Genomic DNA, 12,713 nt, shown 5'->3' on the forward strand with positions numbered 1-12,713 from the left:
TGTATAAGATGTGGCTAAAACAGGGGGTTTTAAAAAAAATTTTTATTTTGATAGATTTAGGGGTTTTGGTTACATTTGGTTTTCCATTCCTGCCATTACTTCACTTAAGATAACAGCCTCCAGTTCCATCCAAGTTGCTGCAAAAGACATTATTTTATTCTTTTTATGGCTGAGTAGCATTCCATGGTGTATATATACCACATTTTCTTTATCCATACCTTGTTTGATGGGCACTTAGGTTGATTCCAAATCCTTGAAATTGTGAATTAAAAAGCAATGTTTAGAGGAAAACCTATAGCTGTAAATGCTTGTGTTAAAAAAGAACAAAGGTTCCAAATCAATACCCTAATCTTTCACCTTAAGACACTGGAAAAATAAGAGCAAACTATATGTAAAGCAAGCAGAAGAAAAGAAATAATAAAGACTAGAGTGTAAATTAACGAAACAGAGAGTAGAAAACGGTACAGAAAAATCAATGAAACCAAATGCTGATTCTTTGAAAAGGTTAATGAAATTGACAAACTTATAGCTAGATTGACCAAGAAAAAAATAGAAATAACTCAAATTATGAAATCAGAAATGAAAGAGAGGGCATCACTACAGACCTTACAGAAATAAAAAGGATTATAAAATAATATTGTGAACTATCGTATGTTAGTGAATGAGACAACTTATATGAAATGAAAAATTCCTAGAAAGACACAAACTACTGAGTGACTAAACAAAAAACGGAAAATATGAGTGGACCTATAACAAGTAAAAATATTAAATTAGTAATTTAAAAACCTACCTACAAAGAAAAGTCCCAGCACAGATGGATTCCCTGGTGATGTCACCCAAACATCAAAAGATGAATTAATATCGATTTTTCACAAACTCTTTGAAAAATAGAAGAGGAGGCAATATTTCCCACTTGACTCTATGAGGCCACTGTTACCCTAATGCCAAAACCAGACAAAGAAATCACAAGAAAAGAAAAGTACAGACCAATATCTCATATGAATATAGATGCAAAAATCGTCACAAAACACTACCAAACATCTTTAGAACACTCCACTGAACAACAACAGAATATATAGTCTTCTCAAGAGCATACGGAACATTCTCTAGGTTAGATCATATGTTATGCCATAAAACAAAACACTAGCAGACCAAATTCAGCAACACATAAAAGATTTATACGTCATGACCAAGTGTGATTTATTGCAAGAAAGCAAGGATGGTATAACATCTGAAAATCAATTAATAGCAATATATCAATAGAATCATAATCAATCATATCAATAGAGTCATATCAATCAATAGAATCATATTAATAGAATAAAAAATGAAAATCCCATGGTCATCTCAATAGACACAGAAAAAAGCATTTGACAAAATCCAACACTCTTTTATGATAAAAACATTCAACAAACTAGCAACAGAAAGGAACTTCCTCAACCAGATAAAGAACATCTAAAGAATACCCACAAGTATTATTATATTTAATGATGAAAGAATGACTACCCATAAGATCAGGAACAAGACAAGGATGTCTGTTCTTGCCACTTCTATTCAGCATGGTGCTAGAGGTTCCAGCCTGAGCAATTAGGCAAAAATAAATAAATGAAGCCATCCAAATTGAGGAAAAGGAAGTAAAACTGTCTTTATTCACAGATGACAAGATCTTATATGTAAAAAATCATAAGGAATACACTAAAAACCTATTAGAACTAATAAATAAGTTAAGCAATGTTGCAGGATACAAGATGAATATAGAAAATAAACTGTATTTGTATACACTTGCAATGAATAACCTGAAAATGAAATTAAGGAAACAGTTGTATTTATAATAGCATCAAAAAGAATAAAATATTTAAAAATAAATTTAACAAAAGAAGTATAAAACTTATACTCTGAAAATTACAAAACATTGTTAAAAAATTAAAGAAGATCTAAATAAATATAAAAACTTCTTGTGTTTATGGATTGGAAGACTTACTATTGTTAAGATGGCAATACTCCCCAAGTTGGTCTATAGATTCAACACAAACCCTAACAAAATCCTCACAACTTATTTCTTCAGAAATTGAAAAATTGATTCTAACATTCATATGAAAATGCAAGGGGTCCAGAATAGCCAAAACAGTCTTGAAAAAGAAGAGCAATGCTGGAGGATTCCTACTTCCTGGTTTCAGAACTTCTACAAAGCTACAATAATCAAGACTGTGTAGTACCGACATGAGGATAGACATATAGATCAATGGAATGGAATTGAGAGTTCAGATTTAAAACCATGTGTCCATGGTCAACTGGTTTTCAACAAGGGTGCCAAGACCATTCAATGGGGAAAGAATAGCTTTTTTAAAAAATTGTGCCAGGACAACTGGATAGCAACAAGAACAAGAATAAAATTGGACACTTACCTCACACCACATACAAAAAGTAACTCAAAATAGATCAAAGAGTTAAATGTAGGAGCTGAAAACTATACAACTCTTAAAAGAAAACATAGGAGTAAATCTGCATGACCTCAGATTTGGCAACAGATTCATATATATGACACCAAAACATAAGAAACACAAGACAAAATAGATGAGTTGGATTTCATCAAAATTTAAAGCTTCTGTGCTTTCAAGGACACTATCAAGAAAGTAGAAAACCAGCATTCTCCAGAATGGGAGAAATGTTTTCAAATCATAGTCAACTTGTACCTGGTTTATATAAACAACTCTTAAAACTCAGTGATAAAGAAACAAATAACCTAACTTAAAACTGGGCAAAGTATCTGAATAGACATTTCTCCAGAGAAGATATGCAAATGGCCAATAAGTACATGAAAAGATCCTCAAAATTGTTAGTCAACAGGAAAATGCAAATCAAATCCACAGTGAGATACCACTTCACACACGCTAGGAACCCCCACATGCTGCTGGAGGAATGTAAAATGGTGCAGTCCCTTTGGAAAACAGTTTTTCAGTTCCTCACGTGGTTAAACATAGAGTTACCATATGACCCAGCAATTTCACTCCTAGGTATATACTCGAGAAAAATAAAAATATACATTCATACAAAAACTTGTTCATGAATGTTTATAGCAGCATTAGTCATAATAGCCAAACAGGAGAAACAACCCAACATCCATCAACTGATGAATAAATTAAGTGTATCCATACAGTGAAAATTTATTTCACAGTAAAAAGAAATGGAGTACCGGCACATACTACAAAACGGATGATCCTTGAAAACATTATGTTAAATGAAAGCAGCTAGTCATACAAGGTCATACATTATATGATCCCATTTATGTGAAATGTCCATAACAGGCAAATCCATAGACATGGAAAGTATATTAGTGATTTCCAGGAGTTGGGAAGGGTGGGAATGAGGAGTGACTGCTAACACAGGTGCAGGTTTCTTTTTGAGATAAGGAAATGTTCTAAAGCTGTCTGTGGTAATGGTTGCACATATCTGTACATATACAGTTGAGCATCCCAAATCTGAAAACCCAAAATCCAAAATGCTCCAAAATCTGCGACTTTTTGAGTGCCAATGTGATGCTCAAAGGAAATGTTCACTGGAGCATTTTGGATTTTCAGATTAGGGATGCTCAATCGGCAAATATGCAAATATTCCAAAATCTGGACAAATTTGAAATCTGAAACACTTGTGATCCCAAGCATTTCAGGGAAGGGATGCTCGATCTGTACTAAAAACCATTGAAATGTGTACTTTAAATTGGTGAATTGTGTGGTACGTAAATTATATCTCAATAAAGTTGTAATTTTTTAAAAAGCTCCACTTAGACCATAAAATAAAAGAAGAGATGATTCACTCCGGCCAATTCAATTAGTGGAAGTTCCATGTACAGAGCAATAGGGAGAGAAGGACGGGACTTGAGAAGGAACTTCAGGACGATCAGGCCTCCGGAGGCTAGAGCTAGAGCCTAAGCTACTGGGGGCCTCGGCAGCAGGAGTTTATAGATATTCCCTCTTAGCCTCTCTTTTCATTCTTTCAGATTTGACTTTCAGTGCCAGTGGCTTTTTTCTAGTTTCCAATTCAGATTCCCTTTTGCACAGAATTTCCTGCCAGACTGCCTTTAGGGCACCACCAGGTGGACTGCCCTTTGGTCAGAAGGCCAACTCAATCCAACTAGCCATGACCAGATAAGGAGAGGGAACCTTGTGGCCTAGGGTCCATCCCTCCGCAGAAGCTGAGGTTGACAGTTCCCCTATGCTCCATGGTAGCTGAGAGGTGAGCAGGGCCAGGTGTACACAGAGGGATCAGCCTAGACCCACGGCTCTGGCTCAAGAGCTAGAGGTCTCAGACCCTGTTCTGCCAGAGATAGGACAAGCGCTCAACCAGCTCTAAAGGGCCTGGGTCCTCAGAGGTCCTGTGATCTTCGTCTGAGCCAGAGGGAGTGAATAGATTTTTGCTAACCCTGTAGTGATGGAAATGGATGTTCACATCCTGGTGTGTCTGACAGGGTCCCTTCAGGAAGCAGATGGCACACTCAAATTGGCCAATTTGAAGGGGCTGCTTCCAAAGGAGTGGTCAGGGAATAAGGAACCCATGAGAGATTGTGCAGTGAGGCCTGGATGGGTGAGGGGAGGGAGTAGTTAGCGGAAACTGGAAGGGGACAGTGTGAGGAGGGGGCCACAGTGACAACATCTGGGAGAGACACAGGCCAGTGTGCTGTGACCCCGCAGGAAGGAAGCCAGGAACACACGCCCTCACCTCATTCTCCTCCATCCAGCTGATCTCCGGCCGTGCTTCCCCACTGGCCACGCTCAGTGAGACCCAGAGGGAGGGTGGCAGTGCAGATGTAATTCAGCAGGTCAGCCTTAGGGGGCACGGAGTGGGGTGGGAAAGAGTAGCAGGTGGATCTGGAGGGGCAGACAGAAGATGTCCAGCGCAACTGATGAGAGCACGAACTGGTTCAAACTTCCTGGAGAAAACATACCGGAACATTAAACAGTGCATCCCGAGCGGAGTACAGTGTGAGCAAAGGGACACTGGCCTGCGAGAGCTTGGAGCTGCAGAGCAGTCATTGAGTCACCCAGTGTGGCTGGGCCCTGCCAGCAGCAGGAGGCAGAGACTGTGAGGGAAGAGGCTGGAAAGATGGGCTGAGACCAGTTGATGAAGGGCCGGTGAGTCCAGACTGAGAAGCATGCTCCTCTCAGCTCCCAGAGTCCTCGCCCTGCCCACCCGCAGCCTTGGCGGCCACAGTCTTTCTATGCCCTCGGGTGCTGTTCGACACACCCAGCCTGGGCTCCACCTCAGAGGCGCCAGGGACAGGCCTCTTCCCGACTGGACCTAGGAGTAAGGTTTGCAGCATCCGGGTGATTCCTCTTCCTTCTCCTCCTCTTCTTACGCCCAGACATGAGCCTCGGGACCAGCCACGTGCACGTACGTGTGCATGTGTGCGTGTGTGTGTGTGTGCATGTGTGTGTGTGTGTGTGTGTATGCGCTGTGGGTAGGGGTGCTGCAGGGGCCCCCGCAGAGCAGTTTGCCCTGGACTCTATGCTACCAAGTTTATTGGGCAACAAGCAGATACTCAGAACATAAGTGTAGATGAGGCCTCAGCCCTAGGGGACGCTCTCCCCTCCCTTTTTTACCAGCTGCAAACCTCAGGTGATCTGAGCAAAAAAGGAGGAAAAGGAAGCTGGGATAGGGGTTGACCACCTCCCAATCGGTCTGGCTCTTCCCCTCCTGCCTTGGAAAACACAGTATTGGGCAGATAAGCAAGAGACTGGGGGTGGGGAGGGTGTGGAGTGGAGGAAGAGGGAGAGGGAAGCGAAGGGGGCTGGGTGGGTACTGGGGTGTGGCCCCACAGGGTGGGCGTCAGAGACACGGAGCCAGAGGTGCAAGAGCTGGTGATTGAACCTGTGCCAGTCCCTTTAATATTGGATGCCACAGAGGACTGCAGAGCATCCACTTGAAGGCTAGCCATAGTAGTCTTTCAAAACATTTGTTCAGCAGACGAGTGGCCGGAGCTCTGGGGTCCGGAGGGTATGCGTCGGGGGCAGCGGCGGAGGGGCAGGTGGCTGAGCTTAGACGCCCCCTTCCCCAGAGCTGTGCTGCTTCTGTGTCATACTGTTTTCTCTTAGCTTTCATTTGAACATAGGATTTTTATTATCTTTTTTAAAAGTATAGGAACCACAGATGCATTTCAGTGTTTTCCTGTTACAGATGAGAGGAAACAGACTCAGGAGAGAAGGGACTTGCCTTCGTCACACGCAGTCAGCGACAGAACAGGAGCCGGGCCATGGCTGTCTGAGGCCTGGGATTAAGGCTTTCGGAAGCTGTTTGAGGATCATATTCACCAGACTAGGCCTCTCTAACCCCAGACATCTACTCTCCCCTCTCCGGTCCGCTCGGATGGCCTGGGGTGCGGAAGGAAAAATGAGGGAAAAAGGAGGGATGGGGAAGGAAGAAAGGAAAGAAGGAGAGAGGGAGAGAAAAGAGGAATGGGAGGAAGAGCTCGGTGCTCTGTGTTGGCCGAGAGGCCATCCGCGTGTCCTGAAAGGCAGGGAATTTGGGGGCCTGGAGGACAGGGAGTATTAGGGAAGCAGGGTTTCCCTGAAAACCAGCGTTTCTCTGGGAGGAACTTGGCTGGACTAGAGAGCGAAACGAGGCAAGACTGAGAAAAAAATCCACCTTGCCCTGAAGCGCTCCAGGCTGAACTCCGTAAGTGGTGTGTCGGCGTCGGGAGCTTTGGCCTCTGACCCTGGCTCCACCACTCACTGGGCATGTGGGGACAAATCGCCGAGCTTCCAGAGCCTCAGCTGTCAAGTGGAGCTGCTAGGCGGTGCCCTGTCCCGTCCCGGGGTGACTGCGAAGCTGGCTGCAGATTAGGGAAGCCCTTGGATTCTCAGGCATCACTTGTGGTGCTGCGAAAGGACTGTCCCTGGCGCCTCTGAGGTGGAGCCCACGGTGGGAGTGTTAGAGTCACCTGGGGAGCTTCGACATCTCCAGATGCCCAGGTCCCAGCCCAGACTCATGACATCAGAGTCTCTGGGGGTGGGACACAGGCATCGATATTTTTTAAAGTTTTCCAGGAGATTACAACGTACAGGCAGGGTTAAGAGTAACTACCCTAGATGGTCTGTGAACAAACACCGTTTCAGGCCTAAACTCCACGGCATAGAGAGACTGTGGCCGCTAAGGCTGTGGGTGGTCAGGGAGAGGACTCTGGTGGTGAGACAAGGCAGTGTTCCAGTGGAGAGAGCACTAGCCTTGGAGTCAGGAGGGCCTCACTCTTCTTCTTTTTTTTTTCTCACTCTGTCACCCTGGCTAGAGTGCAGTGGTGTCATCATAGCTCGCTGCAGCCTCAAATCCCAGGCTCCTCCTGCCTCAGCCTCGTGAGTATCTGGGACTACAGGCATGCACCACCACACCCAGCTAATTTTTCTTATTTTTTGTAGAGACAGGGTCTCACTAGGTTGTCCAGGCTGATCCTTCAACTCCCAGGCTCAAGCAGTCCTCCTCCCTTGGCCTCCCAAAGTGCTGGGATTACAGGTGAGTCACCACTCCCAGCCTTGGTCCTCAATCTTATCCCCCCAGTTGGTAGCACTGTGAGCTTGGGCAGGTCACTTCCCTTTCCCAAAACCGTGGATTTTTGACTAGTCAGATTGTGCATGGGGTGGGGAGAGGAGAATTGATAGCAATCTTCGCTCTATAGAGCTCTAAAACTTATTATGACAACCACTTGAGATAAGGTTTGGCAAAGTACTTCAAAAAAGTCCAAGAAAAACACTAGACCAACTTTAAGGGCTTCTCTTCTCTATCAGGATGCAATCAATCATCTTCATTGTTAGGAATTCCTCCAACACATGAGGGGGAGCAAGAGGGGTTGGAACAGCAAGTGGCCTTTGGGATCCGTGCATCTAATTTGTCCCCTAACTCCAGGAGGGAACAAGGCATAAAGAGAATACAGAGGATAATGACCACGATAACGCTCCCTGAAGTGTGTGTCTGGGCTTTGCATAAGCTAACTTATGGCTAACAGAAAAGAGGCAAGAGACTCCTTATGGGCCTAGCTAGCTTCACAATATCCTCACAGCAACTCTTCCAGATATGCTATGACAGTATACATAACAGATGAGGCAACCGAAGCTCGGAGAGGTGAAGGCTTGGTTTGAGGTCACACAGCTAAAATGTGAGCAGCACATAAAATAAGACCAAGATCACTGAGTTTCTAAACCATCAAAATAAATCAGAAGAGTCTCTTCAACAAACAATGCCAAGAAAACCGAATAACCATATGCAAAGAATGAAGTTGGACTCCTACCTTTTTTCAGATGTAAAAATTAACTCCAAATGGTTCAACAACCTAAATATAAGAGCTAAAACTATGAAACTATCAGTAGAAAACATGGGAGTAAATCTTCATGACCTCAGAGTTGGCAAATAATTCTTAGATTTGACACCAAAAAGCATGAGCAATAAAAGAAAAAATATATAAATTGGACTTCATCAAAATTAAAAACTTTTGTGCATCAAAGGGCATTATGATGTAAGTGAACAGATAACCTACAGAATGGGAAAACGTTTGTGAGTCATATATCTGATAAGTGTTTAATATCCAGAATATATAAAGAGCTCTTACAACTAAAAAACAAAAAGTCAAATAACCCAATTCAAAGTCGGGCAAAGGACTTGAATAGACATTTCTCCAAAGAAGCTATATAGATAGCCAAAAAGCACATGAAAATATGTTCAATATAATTAATAATTAAGGAAATGCAAATCCAAATCATGATGGGATACAACTTCACACCCACTAGGATGGCTATAATAAGAAAAAAGGAAAATAACAGTTGTTGACAAAGCTATGAAGAAATAGGAACCCTCATACATTGCTGGTGGGAATGTAAAATGGTGCAGCCGCTGTAGAAAACACTTTGGTGGTTCCTCAAAAAGTTAAACATAGAATTATCATATGACCTAGCAATTCCACTTCTAGGTGTATTCTCAAAAGAATTAAAGCAGGTACTCAAACAGATACTTGCTCACAAATGTTCATAGATGCACTATTCACAGTAACCAAAATGTGGAAACAACTCGAATGTCTACCAACGGGTGAATGAATAAACTAATTGTGGTATATCCATAGAGTGAAATATTATTCACTCATTAAAAGGGAATGAAATACTGATACATGCTATAACTTGGACGAACCTCAAAAACATTTAACTAAATGAAAGAAGCCAAACACAAAAAGCCACATGTAGGATTCCTTTTGTATGAAATATCCAGAATGGGCAAATCCTAGAGACAGAAAGCAGATTAGTGGTTGCCAGGGAATACCGGGAGAGGGGAGTGGGGAGTGACTGCTTAATGAACATGGAGTGTTCAGGGATGGTGCAAAGGTCTTGAAACTAGAGAGAGGTAGTGGTTGTACAACACTGTGTATGCACTCAATGCCACTGTGTTGTACACTTGAACGTGGTTAATTGTATGTTATATGAATTTCACCTTTAAAACATCAGAAGAGAGATCACTGCTGCCATCTGTAAACACAAGACATGCCACCCGAGCAGTCGACTGCCCAGATCCAGTATGAGGAGGCCTCTGCAGCATAAGCAGCGCATTTTCTATGTTCTCTGAGCTTAGCTGATAACCAACAGCATCCGCGAGTTGCAAATAGTGTCCCCTAGTGAATCGATCATGTTATATCCCATTCACAGTAGGAAAAGGAGGGCCTCCCCAACTCCATGACTTTCACTTTTCTATTGGAACCCCAATTTTTTCGAGGTACCCACCCTCCTCCATATAGTTATATGCTTCAAGAGGTGGGTTCTGATTGTTTTAACCCTATTGTAGAGGCATCAACTCCTGGCCTTTGATTGGCTTCAGGATGGGCATGTGACACAGTTCAGGCTAATGAGATCCCTTGGGAAGCCCGCTGGGGGTGCTTCTGGGAAAGCTTTCCTTGCTTTAAAACAGAGCTATAGGCCAGGCATGGTGGCTCACGCATATAATCCCAGCACTCTGGGCAAGGGAGGAGGATCGCTTGAGCTCAGGAGTACGAGACCAGCCTGAGCAAGAGCAAGACCCCATTTCCACAAAAAATAGAAAAATTAGCCGGGTGTGGTGGCGCGTGCCTGTAGTCCCAGGTACTCGAGAGACTGAGGCAGGAGGATCGCTTGAACCCAGGAGTTTGAGATTGCAGTGAGCTATGACGACGCCACGGCACTCTAGCCCAGGGGACAGAGTAAGACTGTGTTTCAAGAACAAAAACAAAAACAGAGCTGCATAGGAAGAAATGGTCTCTCCCTTCTGCTGGGCCGATACCAGAAGGCTACCCAGGCAGTGGCAGCCATTCAGCAACCAGATTGAGGATGAAGCCTTCAGATGGATCAAGGAGGCGCCAAGAGAACTACAGGGAGGCGGATTCCGAAATTGGCTTGATACACGCCCTCATCAGCTGCAGTATGTCGAACAAGGGCCAGCCACAGCTATCAAGTCCTAATCCCTGGAAAAGGGGTCTTTGCAGATGTAAATCTTGCTACACTGTTGATGCAGCCAGCCATAAGATAATGGCAGACCCATAAGAAATGAAAGTTCCCAGCTCTCTACCCCCACTTTTTAATTGAGAGAGAAAAACTTTTTTTTTTTTTCCCCTGGCAGAGCAAGAAAAGCCTTGAAGCCAGATGCTGGCCTCTGGCTCTTCCTCTATTGCTATCTCACCAGATGGCTTTGGGCTGGGGCCTTCCCCACTCAGGGTCTCATTTTTCCCATGGCTATAAGAAGGAGGGTGGTCAAGAAGAACCGGACCATTCTAGGAGTCTAAGAGACCTTGAGTCCCAGAAAGGGAAGAGCCGTTTCCACAGCAGATTCAGAGGTGCCCTTCACGGAGCCACCTCCCAGAGATGTGGGCCCGGGTCTCGTCCAGCTCCAGCTGCCAGGACATGGTGTAGCTTTGGGTTTGGCAAGCAGACAGCTCTGACCCCGTTCTCCAAATCAATCCATCTCTCCCTCTCTCTCTCTCTCTCTCTCTGTCTCTTCCCCTCTTCAAGGAACAGATTGGTCCAGCCCTGTTGCTCAGAATAGACCAGGAAGTCCAGCCTCTTGACACACAAACCCGTGAATGAAGGATACTTCCAGGAAGCCTATTTGCTAATAGCCCTTTATGCAAGCTTGTCAGTAGCTTCTAATTGCCAAGATTTCTTTCCTGGATGTTTCTATTAAAAAGACATAATTTGTTTAACACCAGGCAGGATCCAAGTCCTGGGAGCTTTGGAGGTGTTTCTAACATTCCACTCTTATTCTCTTCTCTTCTATCTCCCTCCCCCTTTCTCTTCTTTCCTGGGTCCTCTTTTCTGTTCCTTGTAAAAATGTCCTTGGCATCCTTTAAAAAAGAAAGCCCAGCTGGCCCAGAGTTAGTCAGTGGAGGGAGACTCCACATACGAAGATAGGTGGCCAACCCTGTCTGCTGATACTCACCGTCCCAGGACCTCTCACTAATGTCTGCTGCCTCTACTGTCCCCGGACTCCGTACACACTGGCACTACCCGTTTAATGCTTTGGACCCTGGCAGGTAGCCAGGGCCTTTCCCTTAATCCCCTGCCCTCCTCCTGGAGTGTGTAGCTAAGACTTTCCTACAGGCACATGGATGCTCACAAGGAAATAAACACCCAGAATGACAGGAAACTACGTCACCTGGCTTACAAAAGAAGCCATCCTCAAGGTCCATTCCAGTGTCATCCCAGCTCCTGGCCTGCCTCCACAATGCAGGTGCCGCCCAGAAACCCAAGGAAAGCTTGCACCCCTTTCTCCAGGGTCCCATCTCTGCCCTGCTCAGCTGATACTCTCAGTCAGTCACTCAACAGGCATGAGCTGAGCCCCTCTCAGGCCAGGCCGAACGCTGGGGACTCTGGGAGAAAGCAGTTGCAGTCCCCGCCTTCCAATGATACTTGTCTGGTTGACAAGACAGGCACGGAACCCAGTGACGCCAACGCAGTGGCATCAGTGCTGTGTGAGGAACGCACAGGGGCACCGACCCCAGGCTGGGACTGGGGAGGAAGATCAAGAAAGGTCCCCAGGAGCAAGTGAGGTCCGACTTGAGAGCTGCAGGAGGAATAAGAGCTAACCACAGAAAGGACGGGGGCACTCCGAGCAGAGGACCTGCACATTCAGAGTCCAGGAGGAAAATGAAAGCATGGCATATTCCAGGAACGGCAACGAGCTGGATGCGGCTGGAGCAAAGAATGTGAAGGACCACGAGGCACGTGGGCAGGGCAGGGGAACGTCAGATTTTATCCCAGAGGCCTGAAGGAGACTTTGAAGAGCCAACCTGGACTCTGGTCCCACGGCAGAGGGGAGGAGTGGCCCTGGAGAGCTACACAGCCAGCTCACGTGGCAGTGCGACCTAGACATTAAACACCAGGCTCTGTAGCCAGACTGCCTGCACCAGAAACCCCGTTCTACCGCTTAATGCGTGAGTGACCTTGGACAAGTTCCCGAACCTCGCCAGGCCTCAGCTTCTCCATCTATAAAATGGGGTAAGTATAGTACCAACCTCGCCGGCAGCTGTGAGGATTAAATGAAATAAGGCATGCAAAGCACTGGGCGCCGGGTAAGTACTTGATACAGAGTAGCTATTATTTTTTTATTTTTTAAACACGTAAAGCTCTTACTATGTGCCAGACACTGTTCTAATTATTAACTAAATATTAGCTCATTGAATCCTCACAATGACCCCATGATATATATAGTATTATTGCCAT

This window comes from Propithecus coquereli, unplaced genomic scaffold (genome assembly GCF_000956105.1).
Source record: "Propithecus coquereli isolate 6110/MARCELLA unplaced genomic scaffold, Pcoq_1.0 Scaffold101, whole genome shotgun sequence".
Taxonomy (NCBI): domain Eukaryota; kingdom Metazoa; phylum Chordata; class Mammalia; order Primates; family Indriidae; genus Propithecus; species Propithecus coquereli.